This window comes from Eschscholzia californica, unplaced genomic scaffold (genome assembly GCF_041429995.1).
Source record: "Eschscholzia californica isolate CP2 unplaced genomic scaffold, dmEscCali1.0.p SCAF_1, whole genome shotgun sequence".
Classification (NCBI taxonomy): domain Eukaryota; kingdom Viridiplantae; phylum Streptophyta; class Magnoliopsida; order Ranunculales; family Papaveraceae; genus Eschscholzia; species Eschscholzia californica.
In genome coordinates, this window is record NW_028238198.1 from 41,478,686 (window position 1) to 41,493,862 (window position 15,177).

At 39.7% G+C, this 15,177-nt stretch overlaps 1 long non-coding RNA gene across 1 annotated transcript; it reads left to right on the forward strand.

The window, feature by feature from the left end:
* Positions 1 to 685: 685 nt before the first annotated feature.
* On the forward strand, positions 686 to 3,252 carry LOC147566899 (uncharacterized). The gene is made up of 2 exons (XR_015237511.1): positions 686 to 956; positions 2,421 to 3,252. It is a non-coding gene; the product is annotated as an uncharacterized LOC147566899 (long non-coding RNA).
* The last annotated feature ends 11,925 nt before the right edge of the window (positions 3,253 to 15,177 follow it).

Below are 15,177 nucleotides of genomic sequence, written 5' to 3' on the forward strand. Positions count from 1 at the left end.
TTTTGGAGATTGGTTCGTCTGGTTTGAGAGTGAAAAGGAGAGAAGGGCTTACGTAACCGTGGAGCTTCTCTCTCCTCAAAAAACTCTCTCGTCACCCACCTTATACTATCCTAGCTAACCTTCTTCTTTTCTTTCTACTAAAACTTAAAATCTCATTAAACTTGCATCTACAGTGCGGCAAACAGAGCGCAACGAGTTCTTATTTCTTGGTTCATGAATACCTCACCAAAATTTTATTTTCCAACATTACCAATCTTTAACATCACCAATTTCGTTTCTACAAAACTAGATGAATCAACTACCTCATCTGGATAGATCAGTTTGAATCGATTTTAATCTCAACGTATCTAGTTACAAAGTCGTCGATTGGAAGAAAGTGGAATGATTTGGGCAAAACTTGTCTAACGCAATTAATTCCTCCGAAATTAACTTATAAAGGCTGTAAAATACAGGAGTTCTCTGTTAGAAGTCCTTGAGGTATCTCTATCACTCAAGAGTTCTCCTTTGTATGGGCAGTTATTAATTAAGAATAAATCTTTTGAATAGGACATCTTATGTTTTTAGGGCCCAAATAACTTTGCAAAATGTTCTTCAAAGACAATTTTGAAGACACTCATATTTTCAAGGTCAGAAATACCCTTTGTCTAATGAAAAATGACAAAAAAACCAGTTTGTAAACATAACCAGGAGGAAGTTTACAAAACGGCTAAAAAACTAAACGAGCCCGGGATTTGGTCGATTTCGCTAGCGTGGATTGAAGTTTGATTTCGTAGTTTTATGATCATCAATCTATTTTAGGTTTTTTGAGATTGAATTTCTTTAGTTTTTTAGGGTTTTGAGTTAGTTTCTGGTGAAGAGTTCTAGAGAGAGATAGTTTTAATCCCCTTTCATAATTTGTTAGGGTTTCAAAAGCTTTAGATACTTTCAATTGAAGAAGAATCTAAAAGCATTTCAAGGTTTAATCTGACTTCATAATTTCCTAATTATGAGTTATTCATTATTTTGCGGGTAATTTTGCTTTAAATTATGTTCTATAAGATTAAGAGTTAATTCCCATATGGCCTCCTACTTTGTGACCAGCTTCCTTTATGGCCCCCTTTTTTTCGTAAATTCAAATATGGCCCCCTATTTTGAGGTAAATGTCCTAATTACCCTTCTTATTAATAATTTTTCAACATAAAAAAAAAACAACAACTTGAATTCCACCTCACTTCCTACTCCCCTACACATATCTTTCTCTCTCCAACTCACCTCTCTCTCTCTCCAACTCATCTCTCTCTCTCTCCAAGTCACTCCTTCTTCTTTCTCTCTCTAGAATCTCCGGTGAAGGGAGAGAGAGATGAGGGTAATTTTTTTTTTCTTAAGGTCGCCGGCCGGAAAATTTTTCGGCCGGCGACCTTCGTCGGAGAAGAAGGAGTGACTTGGAGAGAGAGAGAGAGGTGAGTTGGAGAGAGAGAGAGAGGTGAGTTAGAGAGAGAGATGAGTTGGAGAGAGAGGTGACGTGGAGAGAGATGAGTGGTGGAAAAGGAAGTGAGGTGGAATTTAGGTTTTTTTTTTTATTTTATTTTGAAAATACATTAATAAGAGGGATAGTTATGACATTTGTCTGAAAATAGGGGGCCATATTTGAATTTACGAAAAAAAGGGGGTGATAAAGGAAGCTGGTCACAAAGTAGGGGGCCATATAGGAATTAACTCTAAGATTAATATATGCTACGGTTTCAAAAGGTTTATTTTCATTGAACAATAGATTATGTGTTGAATGATAATTACGAGTTATTCATGATAGTTTATTTGAAAATAATATACAATTGATTCTGATTTATCTTTAATTTCTTTTCCATAAGATTAATTATGTTTGCAAGAGTTAAGAAGAGGTTTACAAGACATTGTAAATTGTTTGCTCATGTCTTTCATGCTATAAAATATTCCTAACAAAGGATCCGTCCTTCTTGCCTGCTCATTAGTCTATTCCACTAAAAAATGGAAATTATGCATTTTCATCATTTGATCATCCGATTCTTCCGTCTTATAATGCCTGAAGTTTCCATCTACTAAAATAGCCATTGATGGATACTCGAATAAACCATGCTATGCCTTCTCCTTCAACTTATCTTAGATGGGTCATTGTATCAGTCTTGCAATGCCTACTACTGAGTACTTGTTGTGAGAGTGAAGCATGTTCAGCTTCTACGCCATTACCATCACTTAGTCCTTCATGCAAAGCTAAACCATTATTGACATCCTTTTGCTTCACGCCTTTCTACTTGCAGGTGTTGTGCTCTTTTGTTCTTTAACAGGAAATACTAATAGTGATTATTGATTTGGGTGTCGCTGAGAACTCACCTCTCGGAATAAATTATTAAAATTCGAACAATTCTATTAGGGTGTACTTCTTCTGATATGTTATGTTTCTGCAGGGTTCGCTTTTGTTTATTTAGATGATGAGCGTGACGCTGATGAAGATGCTATCCGGAGTCTGGACGACACCCCATTTGGTTACAGTAAGTGGAAGCTCTCGGTGGAGTGGGCAAGGGTGATTTTCCAGTAGAGTGGGCAAGGGTGATTTTTCAATCTCTTTGTGCTCGAAACTGTCTTGTTATCCATGTGTTTGTTTGTTCTATTTCGAGCTATATGTGGTCTTCAACATTGAGTGTATTATGGTAAATGGGATGTATCTTGTTCAACAAAGATTCTGCCCCATTATTCAGTAGTCTATGCTATTGTACGATATGCTCATCGCCCTTGACTAGTTGTCCACTTTGCCGGCGAACAATCTCACAGGTTGTAAGAACCTTCCGCCATTGATCGAAATTCATAGTGTAAGGACCATGCGGAGGAAGGACCAATACACACTAATTTTGCTGCTAATTTGAACTTTGTCGATAGGTAGTCACTGGATAGTTTTTTTTTTTTCTTTTTTGGTTCTATCTAGAAACACAATTTATCTGCAGGCGGTGTAAATTCATATAGGCTTTGATTACATAGTAATTTTGGTCCCTCTAATGAACATATTGATAAATCTAACCCTTGGGCGACAAGGAAGTATCGAGTCTTCGGCACCAGGCTTCTTGGATGAAGAATATGAAGATCAATAATTCATCTATTTTTTTGTGAATAATTGTAATATCATGTGCAGCTATAAATATTAAACTTATTTTTAAAGTTGAACTTTTAACTCTAATATTAAAGTGTAAACTAGTGATGCGTTTATTTGTTTCATTTGGGGCTTGCATTCATGGATTCGGGTTTTGTCGCACGATTCTTTATTTAGATGCAACATTTTAAGGAAAATTTAGTGGATGTTTATTAGCTGAAACAGACAAGAATGCCGAAGGAGGTAAAACATGTTCTTTTTAGCTTTGTTCTTGTATTTATTTTGTTTCAATCATTGCAAACAAGTTTCAAGGCATTGCAAGAGAATTTCTATCACATTGCAAACTGATTTGCAAGACTTTACAAACTGATTTGCGAGACATTGCAAACTGATTTGCAAGACTTTTACAAAGCATTACAAACATGTTGATTATAGTTTGCAAATCACTATAAATCAGTTTGCAAACCATATTGCAAATCAGTTTGCAAACCATATTGCAAATCAGTTTCCAAACCATATTGCAAACCACTGCATACCAGTTTGCAAATCATATTGCAATTCAGTTTGCAAACCATATTACAAACCACTGCATACCAGATTGCATAGTCATAAAAAAATCAGAATCCTTTTGCAACTTAGATGGAAATTACTTTTGAAAATACTTGCATATCCTCCAATTCAAAGTAACTCAATTTTATGTACACAATGTATGTTAAATTTTGATGAATTACAACCTATTTGTATTACGTAACATTTTACAAGGGTTCGGGGCGCAGCCCTCGTTCTTTTATGTAGAAATTCTAAAAACAATTAATATAATAAAAAATGTAGAATTGATCTTTCGATAACTTTTGTTCACCCTGCATCTATTGAAAAAGATTTAAAGAAACATGTGAGGATGTTGTGAATATTTTGAAAAAAATAAATTGAAACTGATTTGTTTGCAAACAACAATGCAAACCACTGCAACCAAGAATGCATATTAGTTTGCAAACCACTGCAAATCAGTTTGCAAACCATTGTAAACCAGAATGCAAACCACTGCATACCAGATTGCAAAGTCACCAAATAAATTTAGAATCCTTTTGCAACTTAGATGTTAATACCTACATATCCTTCAAGTCAAAGGAACTAAATTTATGTACACCATGTATGTTACATTTTGATGAATTACAAATGATTTGTATTACTTGTGTTATTTTACAGGAGTTCGGGGGCGTGGGCCCCGTTCTTTTTTATAAGAATTTTAAAGAGTTAATTCCTATTTGGCCCCCTACTTTGTGACCAGCTTCCTTTATGGCCCCCTATTTTTATGTAAATTCAAATATGGCCCCCCTTTTGTGATGTAAATGTCCTAACTACCCTTTCTATAAATATTTTTTCAAAATAAAATTAAAAAGAAAACATAAATTCCACTTCACTTCCCTCTCCACCACTTATCTCTCTCACGTCACCTCTCTCTCTCTAACTCACCACACTCTTCTCTGACGAAGGTCGCCGGACGAAATATTTTCCGGCCGGTGACCTTCAAAAAAAAAAATAATTATGTCATCTCTCTCACCACCTCACCTATCTCTTCTCCGACGAAGGTCGCCGGCAGAAACATTTTCTGGCCGACGACCTTAAAAAAAAAACTCTCATCTCTCTCTCTTTAAATATTCGTGCGAAGGGATTTCCCTTCACCCATATTAGTGATGCCACCGGAAACCATCTCAACTGAAAAACGTGAATCATCCAAGTTCAACCATTTCTTCAACAAATCCTTGCACCACTCTCTGTACAATCAATTATTCAATGATCCTTGCACAGCTTGACGGTCAAATTTTGTATAAAAAATCAATATTGCAAAACAAGAATGACTTCAAAACCCTAAGTCCAGATCCAAATCAAGAAAGAAGCAGCTATATGAAGCTAAAAGAACTCAATTTAACAGAAATTAAGCATTCAAATAAATCCAACCTAGAACTTCAAAAAAAATCCCCAAATTTCTTATTCCGACAGCTTATAACAGTTGTGGGATTAACCTAACAATCTCCCCCTCACACATTGGTTTTTAACTTCAATAGTTTTGGGGCCGAGACTTGTGGATCCGATCTTCAATTATAGATCTGCAATCTGATTAATTTGGGTTATTTGATTATAAATCACCTAACCAAACAAACCCTTTATAAATCCAACCTAGAACTCAATTGAATCTATTTCAAATAAGTCATTTGATTAAAAACTACAAATAATGGGTGTGGCCCCAAATTCAAACTAAACTAACCTGCGGAAGAAGATCGAGATTATCTATTCGATCTTTGAATGAAGGTTGAACTTCAACAACTCCTTGTACTTCCACGATCGCCGATTAAGAACAATTTCCTTCGCCTCAGTTCATTTCACCTGAATCTGCATTTTTTGTTTGTTGAAGAAGACGTAAGGGTTAGTAGGGAGAGAAATTAGTAGCTGAGTCTACCATCATGAAATATTAGTGGTTTTGGGTATTGGGCTCTTGGTATGTAAGGCCAGCGCTTTGGGGAAAGCTAAATAGTTTCCGGAGTGTGAAATTTTAAAGGGAATATGTAAAATTTTAGAAATTTTCCGGGGAAATAAATTTTAAGGGGAAATAAAAAAAAACACTCCACCTCACCTCACTCTCTCTCCACCTCACCTCTCTATATGTCTTCTCCGACACGTTCGCCGGCCGGAAAAAATTTCCGGCTGGCGACCTTCAACGTAAAAAAAAAAAAAAAAAAAAAAAAAAAAAATTCTAATCTCTCTCTGTAAATTTTTTTTTTTTTTAAATATCTCTCTCCTCTCTCTCTCTAGATCTGGTGAACCAGATCTGGTCTGCGAACAGACCCCAGATCTGGTCTGCGAACAGACCCCAGATCTGGTTCACCAGATCTGGTCTGCGAACAGACCCCAGATCTGGTTCACCAGATCTAGAGAGAGAGGAGAGTTTATTTTATTTTTATTTTTTTTAAAAAAAAATTGTTTTTTAGAGGGAGAGATAAAAAGAAAAAATTATGTTTGAAGGTCGCCGGCCGGCGACCTTCGACGGAGAAGACGATGAGGTGGAGAGAGAGAAGTGAGGTGGAGAGAGAGAGAGGTGAGGTGGAGAAGCTATTTCGCATTATTGATCGTAGAGAGCATGTCCTTCGACGAAAGACGATTCCCATGGTCAAGGTTCAGTGGAATCACCACAATGACAAGGAAGCCACTTGGGAGCGTGAAGATGATATGCAACTTCGTTATCCTCACCATTTTCTCTCGACAGGTGAATTAAATTTCGAGGACGAAATTTTTCTTTTAGGGGGGGAGATTGTAGCACCCTCACTTTAGAGGGGTGCCACCAGCAAATATTAGGGGCCCAAATAGCATTATCCCTTTTAATTCCCAAAACCCTTAATCCCTCACAATTCTTTTCTTTCCTTCCTGGTGCAGCCCGTGATTGTGAGGAGGGACTCTAGAGTGAGAAAGTGAAGGAGGAAAAAGGAGGATCTTGAAAGGGTTTGCTAAAGGGTTTAGTTTCTTCTTCTTGGTACTACATTATCAGGTAGGTTTCTTCTTCCCTAGGGTTTACATAGCCCTTTTCAATTTTAAACCTAGATTTGAATGGTTAGAACAATAACAACTTTAAACCATGAATTTTTGCTAGGTTATCATCAAATTAGTACCAATTAGTGATACAATAGACTTATACCATGATTAGAAACTAATTCCAACAACAATAAAGTAACCCTAGAACATTATAGTTATATTAATGGAGTATACATATACCCGGACAGCAACCTAGGTTATTTAGGTTATACAAATATGGTATATATATACACCCGGACAACAGCCTAGATATTAAGAATTGTTTGTGTTTATGTTATTGATGTTGATAATTGATCGTATGAGATTATTTGTGTGATATTGGAGCATGAGTGCTACCAATAGTTGTGTGTGATATATTGCTTTAGGTTGTTAACCTAGAAAGCATAGGCTAGTCGGAACCAAGAATGGTTGGCTCGACATGTGGGTCGATTGCAAACACTAGTTACCATTACGATATTGGATAACTTGGTGGACCATGATCTTGAGTTCCGTTAATGGAATGAACTAAGACTGGTTGGCTCGACATGTGGATCGATTGCAAACACGGGTTTGTCAATGTGATATTGGAAAACCCAGTGGACCAGGGGTTTGAGTTCAAATATGGATTGACGATTGTAATCCATAAGTAATCGGTGGTTGGCTCGCTTCCTGCTCATATGTGCTCGTGTTGCACGGATCCTTTTTGGGAGGTATCCATAGTGTATGAAGAGGTCTAAGTCGATGCAAACACAAGATCATTCTTGTGGACCACATACTTCTAGTTTGAGAAGTAACTACCAACTAGAGGTTGGCTCGCCTCCTGCTCATATGTAAAGTGCTCGTGTTGCACTGTGCTCGTGTTGCACGGATCCCCTCCTTGGGTGGTATCCTTTGTTTATTGAGGGGTTTAAGTCGATGCAAACACGAATGGTAAGTGACGCTATCTCGTGGACCTCAAAATTGGTTATGCCCCTCCAAAAGGGAAGTTGTACTGTATGAATCTCTTCAACCGTGTAACAGGTTGGCTTCAATTGTGTTAGCACGAAAGGTGTAACATAATGGACTGTTATTATTGTTCTGTTGTTCGATACTTGGTTTTGTGTTGAATTGGTCTATTTAGACCTTAGGTAATTAGAAATCTACTAGCTGGGTTCTGACCCAGCCTACTATTTTTCAGGTGATAGAGATCGGGGAGCGCCACCAGCTTGATCCCAGTTCGTCAGCTCAGAGCTTCTTTCTTAGTTTTCGCTTTCGAGATTAGGTAGTTATTTGGAGTTTCACTTTCTAGATAGTTATTTGTTTCATTCGTTATTGTCCGACCTACGTGTCGATGATTCAGAACCATTGTTTGAGTTAAGAAAGTTTAATGGATTTCTTTTAGATGATTTATTGATTCTTATGAGCTTCACATTTGATATTATTTGTCTCTTTTGATGGATATATCGACTATGTTTACTGTTCTGCGGAGAAATGCTTTGAGTTTAGGTTTTCATGGCGGCCGACGTGGAAATCTAGATTTGGGGCGTTACAAAGTGGTATCAGAGCTCTAGGTTAATAAATCCTAGGATCAGTGTGTAGGGTTCAACCCCTTTAAGCGCATAGTACGTAGTTAATTTTGTACGGAGCTCTTGACTGTCTAAGTTTTGACTTGATTTCCCTTTTGGATTTGATTAGAGTTATGGTTAGCGAAGGAGCTACTGGTCGTGGCAGAGGTCGTCGCAGTGCTCGCACCCGAGGGGGTGGTAGAGGTCGAGGTCGAGGTGTCCTACCTGAGGAAAGGGGTTCTACAGCACCAGAGGGTACACATGAACAGTCAGGGGGTCATGAGACCACAAATCCTAATCTGAACGGAGGAAATACAGTGACAATTGATGCAGCCGCATTGCAAAATTTGATTAACATTGCAGCAGAGGCTCAAACAAGGGAACAAGCTCGGACACAGAATCCGACCCTAGAGACGGGAGGTCCTGCTGTGAATCTGAGGCCACCGACTGAGATGACCTGGTTGAAGTACTACCATGAGTTTATGAAAATGAAACCGCCAACATTTGATGGGACTGGAGGACCGGTAGAGGCATATGAATGGTGTAAGGAGATAGAGAGGATGTTCGTGGCGTTTGATTGCTCTGAGGAATATAAGCAGCGGATGGCAGTGTTCCAGTTGAAGAAGAATGCAGCTACTTGGTGGGACACTCAGTCTAGGCTAGTGGATCCGTTGAGGTTCACCTGGGAAGAATTTAAGAAGGTTTTCATGGAAAACTTTATTCCTTTCTCGGCACAACAAACACTTAAGAGGGAATTTCAAGAATTGAAGCAAGGGGAGAATCAATCAGTTTTGGAGTATGAGAATGAGTTTCATAGACTCTCCCTCTTCGCTACTCAACTGATTCCCACAGAGGAGGAAAAGATTGAGAGGTTTGTCAATGGGTTGCGTGACAACATTGCTAGGTACATTGCTGGGCAACCTAGTTTCGACACCTATCAGAAGGTGGTTTCTTGTGCTAAGGTTCACGATGCTCGGATACAGGAGGCAAAGAAGCAGAGAGGAATCAAAGTGCAAAGCAAGGGTGAACAAAAGGGGAACAGTAGCAATTATGGGAAGGTTGGTTGGAATCAGCGCAACAACTATAATGGTCAACGGGATGGTAAGAGGCCTCGGATCGAGGGAGGCAACAGGGATATGACAGTGGTGACTACAGGTAGGCAACCGCCAATGACTAATGTTGATGGTGTGGAACAGAGACCATTTAGAGGAGTTTGTTTTAATTGTCAGGAAGTAGGACACAGGTCTTTTGATTGTCCGAGGAGGACTAGAGCTCAGACAGGAAATCAGGGGCGTCATCATGAGCGTAACCCGCAGGGCAGACCACAGGGACGTGGGCAACAACCACAGTTGAATGCCATCCTTCCTAGAGATGACCGCGCACCTACTGATGTGGTGGAAGGTACATTCCTTATTCATACTAGAATGGGTAAAATTTTATTTGATCCTGGTGCCATGGGCACATTTATCTCTGTTTCTTTTGTTCGTAAGTTACCCATAGAGTTAGATCGATGTGGGAGATCTTTTTCGGTGTCTTCTGCTTGGGGTGGTTTGATTGTGATAGACCACATCTGTAAGGGGTGTATCATTAGATTGGGTGAGCGAGACTTCGCTGCAGACCTTTTTGTGCTTGAGTTGGTGCGGTATGATGTGATTTTAGGCATGGATTGGCTTGCCTCATACCATGCACTTGTGGACTGTTATGCCAAGACAGTCACATTTTCTCTTCTAGGGGAAGAAGTGTTTACAGTGTCAGCGTTGACTTGTCAGATGAGAGAGGTTCACCTGAGTCACGTAGAGCTAGAAGAGCATCCGGTAATGAGTGAGGGGCTTGATAGTATTGATGTGGTTAGTGAGTACCACGATGTGTTCAGAGATGTACCAGGGTTGCCACCACGCAGAGAGGTTGACTTCTGCATTCAGTTGGAACCGGGTACTAAACCTATAGCCCGAACTCCTTATCGAATGGCTCCGATAGAACTGCGAGAGCTTAAGGACCAGATTAAGAAATTACTAGATCAGGGGTTCATACGTCAGAGTAGTTCTCCTTGGGGTGCACCCGTTCTTTTTGTTAAAAAGAAAGATGGGTCAATGAGGTTGTGTATTGATTATAGAGAGCTCAATAAGGTTACGGTGAAGAATAAATATCCTTTACCAAGGATTGACGATCTGTTCGATCAACTGAGAGGGACCAAGTGGTTCTCTAAGATTGACTTGAGGTCAGGGTACCATCAGTTACGAGTCCGAGAGGAGGACATTCCTAAGACGGCATTTGTGACACGTTATGGTTCGTATGAGTTTCTTGTTATGTCTTTCGGTTTGACTAACGCTCCTGCAGTGTTTATGGACCTCATGAATCGGGTGTTCAGGGACTTCTTGGATAAATTTGTCATTGTCTTTATTGATGACATTCTTATCTACTCCAAGACTAAGGAGGATCATGAAGATCACTTGAGATTAGTGTTAGAGAGACTGATGGAACATCAGTTATATGCAAAGTTCGAGAAATGTGATTTTTGGCAAGAAGAAGTAAAATTCCTAGGCCATGTTATTTCGAAGGACGGAGTATTGGTTGACCCTTCTAAGGTTGAAGCTGTGCTTAATTGGAAGCAGCCTACCTCGGTTACTGAGATTCGCAGTTTTCTGGGATTGGCTGGGTATTATCGACGGTTCATCAAGGGGTTCTCAAGTATTGCAGGACCTTTGACGAATCTTACAAAGAAGGGAGTGACATTCTCATGGGATACGAAGTGTGATGAGGCTTTCAAAGAACTTAAAACGAAGTTGACTACGGCACCGGTGTTGGTCATTCCAGAGAGTGGCACCAGATTTGTGATTTATACAGATGCTTCTATTCAGGGTTTAGGGTGTGTATTGATGCAAAAAGATAAAGTGGTTGCTTATGCTTCTAGGCAGTTGAGGCCACATGAGCAAAACTATCCAACTCATGACTTAGAGTTGGCAGCTATAGTGTTTGCTTTGAAGATTTGGAGGCACTATCTGTATGGTGAGAAGTTCGATCTCTTTACCGATCATAAGAGCCTCAAGTATCTCTTCTCACAAAAGGAGTTGAACATGCGTCAGCGCAGGTGGTTGGAGTTGATGAAGGATTATAACTTCACGTTGTAATACCACCCGGGTAAGGCAAATGTGGTAGCCGATGCACTAAGCCGACAACCGAGGGGTATCGTGGCAACATTGATGATGAACCAGTGGAAGATGTTGGAGGATGTAGCAACATACGACATTGACGTGGTTGGGTCAGGAATTGACTCGTTATTTCTGGGTAGTATGGTTGTTAGACCATCTTTGTTGAATCGTATTGTGGATGCCCAAATTGATGATGAGTGGTGCCAGAAACAGGTTTCGTTAATGCAAGAGACTGAGACTGAGTTCAGTACCGGGCAGGACGGCGGATTTAGATTTCGAGGGAGATTATATGTACCGGCAGATCCGGTCTTGAGACGGGATATATTAGATGAAGCACACCGAAGTAAGTACACAGTTCACCCCGGGGGTAACAAGATGTACAAAGACTTGAAGAGGCAGTACTGGTGGTCAGGGATGAAGAAAGATGTTGCGGAGTATGTGAGGAAGTGTAATGTGTGTCAGATGGTGAAAGCGGAAAATCGACATCCATCCGGACTCTTGGAACCGTTGCCCATTCCGGAGTGGAAATGGGAGAATATATCAATGGACTTCATCACGGGTTTACCGCGATCTAGTAGAGGCTTTGACGCTATTTGGGTGATAGTTGACAGGTTGACGAAGTCGGCTCACTTCCTACCAGTGAAGACGACAGATAGTGGGGACCGACTGACACAGTTTTACATTAAGGAGATTGTCAGGTTACACGGAGTTCCAGTGTCTATTGTTTCAGACAGAGATTCGTCCTTTACTTCACGGTTTTGGAAGAGTTTCCAAACTTCAATGGGGACATCTTTACATTTCAGTACAGCTTTTCATCCTCAGACTGATGGGCAGACAGAGCGAGTTAACAGAGTACTTGAAGATATGTTGAGATGCTCAATACTAGATCTTGGAGGGAGTTGGCAAGATCATTTGCCTTTGGTAGAATTCGCATATAATAATAGTTACCAATCTAGTATTGGCATGGCACCTTTTGAGGCATTATATGGGAGACCTTGTCGGTCACCATTGTGTTGGACAGAGGCAGGTGACGCTAAACTAGAAGGACCGGAGGTGATTCGGGACACTTCTGAGAAAATTGCTTTAATTCGAAGTAGGCTCCAAGCAGCTCAAAGTCGTCAAAAGAGTTATGCCGACAACCGACGAAGGGATTTGGAGTTTATTGTTGGAGATGAGGTTTTGTTGAAGGTGTCACCTATGAAAGGTGTTTTGCGATTTGGTAAGAAAGGAAAGTTGGCTCCTAGATATATTGGACCTTTCAGAATAGTTGAGAAGGTGGGAAAAGTAGCCTATCGTCTTGACTTGTCTGCAAGCTTCACAGGAGTCCACAATGTCTTTCATATTTCGATGCTTCGAAAACATGTGAGAGATGGAGATCAACATTCAGTGATAGATTACCATGATTTGGGGCTCCAGCCAAATGTGTCATATGAAGAGGAACCAGTTCGCATTATTGATCGTAGAGAGCATGTCCTTCGACGAAAGACGATTCCCATGGTCAAGGTTCAGTGGAATCACCACAATGACAAGGAAGCCACTTGGGAGCGTGAAGATGATATGCAACTTCGTTATCCTCACCATTTTCTCTCGACAGGTGAATTAAATTTCGAGGACGAAATTTTTCTTTTAGGGGGGGAGATTGTAGCACCCTCACTTTAGAGGGGTGCCACCAGCAAATATTAGGGGCCCAAATAGCATTATCCCTTTTAATTCCCAAAACCCTTAATCCCTCACAATTCTTTTCTTTCCTTCCTGGTGCAGCCCGTGATTGTGAGGAGGGACTCTAGAGTGAGAAAGTGAAGGAGGAAAAAGGAGGATCTTGAAAGGGTTTGCTAAAGGGTTTAGTTTCTTCTTCTTGGTACTACATTATCAGGTAGGTTTCTTCTTCCCTAGGGTTTACATAGCCCTTTTCAATTTTAAACCTAGATTTGAATGGTTAGAACGATAACAACTTTAAACCATGAATTTTTGCTAGGTTATCATCAAATTAGTACCAATTAGTGATACAATAGACTTATACCATGATTAGAAACTAATTCCAACAACAATAAAGTAACCCTAGAACATTATAGTTATATTAATGGAGTATACATATACCCGGACAGCAACCTAGGTTATTTAGGTTATACAAATATGGTATATATATACACCCGGACAACAGCCTAGATATTAAGAATTGTTTGTGTTTATGTTATTGATGTTGATAATTGATCGTATGAGATTATTTGTGTGATATTGGAGCATGAGTGCTACCAATAGTTGTGTGTGATATATTGCTTTAGGTTGTTAACCTAGAAAGCATAGGCTAGTCGGAACCAAGAATGGTTGGCTCGACATGTGGGTCGATTGCAAACACTAGTTACCATTACGATATTGGATAACTTGGTGGACCATGATCTTGAGTTCCGTTAATGGAATGAACTAAGACTGGTTGGCTCGACATGTGGATCGATTGCAAACACGGGTTTGTCAATGTGATATTGGACAACCCAGTGGACCAGGGGTTTGAGTTCAAATATGGATTGACGATTGTAATCCATAAGTAATCGGTGGTTGGCTCGCTTCCTGCTCATATGTGCTCGTGTTGCACGGATCCTTTTTGGGAGGTATCCATAGTGTATGAAGAGGTCTAAGTCGATGCAAACACAAGATCATTCTTGTGGACCACATACTTCTAGTTTGAGAAGTAACTACCAACTAGAGGTTGGCTCGCCTCCTGCTCATATGTAAAGTGCTCGTGTTGCACTGTGCTCGTGTTGCACGGATCCCCTCCTTGGGTGGTATCCTTTGTTTATTGAGGGGTTTAAGTCGATGCAAACACGAATGGTAAGTGACGCTATCTCGTGGACCTCAAAATTGGTTATGCCCCTCCAAAAGGGAAGTTGTACTGTATGAATCTCTTCAACCGTGTAACAGGTTGACTTCAATTGTGTTAGCACGAAAGGTGTAACATAATAGACTGTTATTATTGTTCTGTTGTTCGATACTTGGTTTTGTGTTGAATTGGTCTATTTAGACCTTAGGTAATTAGAAATCTACTAGCTGGGTTCTGACCCAGCCTACTATTTTTCAGGTGATAGAGATCGGGGAGCGCCACCAGCTTGATCCCAGTTCGTCAGCTCAGAGCTTCTTTCTTAGTTTTCACTTTCGAGATTAGGTAGTTATTTGGAGTTTCACTTTCTAGATAGTTATTTGTTTCATTCGTTATTGTCCGACCTACGTGTCGATGATTCAGAACCATTGTTTGAGTTAAGAAAGTTTAATGGATTTCTTTTAGATGATTTATTGATTCTTATGAGCTTCACATTTGATATTATTTGTCTCTTTTGATGGATATATCGACTATGTTTACTGTTCTGCGGAGAAATGCTTTGAGTTTAGGTTTTCATGGCGGCCGACGTGGAAATCTAGATTTGGGGCGTTACAGTAGTTATGGCATTTACTTGAAAATAGGGGGCCAAATTTGAATTTATGAAAAATAGAGGGCCAAGAAGTTAGCTGGTCACAAAGTAGGGGGCCAAAAAAGGAAATAACTCAATTTTAAACATGATTAATAGAATAAAAAATATGAAGAACTAATCTTTCGTTCATCATGCATCTATTTAAAGAGATTTAAAGAAACATGTGAGTATGTTGTGAATATTTTGAAAATAAATAAACTAAGACCGATTTGCAAAGACATGCAAACCAATGCAAATAAATTTGCAAACCAATGCAAATCATGTTGCAAATCAGTTTGCAAACCATATTGCAAATCAGTTTGCAAACCACTGTGCAAATTAGTTTGCAAACCACTCCAACTTAAATTTATAAGACAAATAAG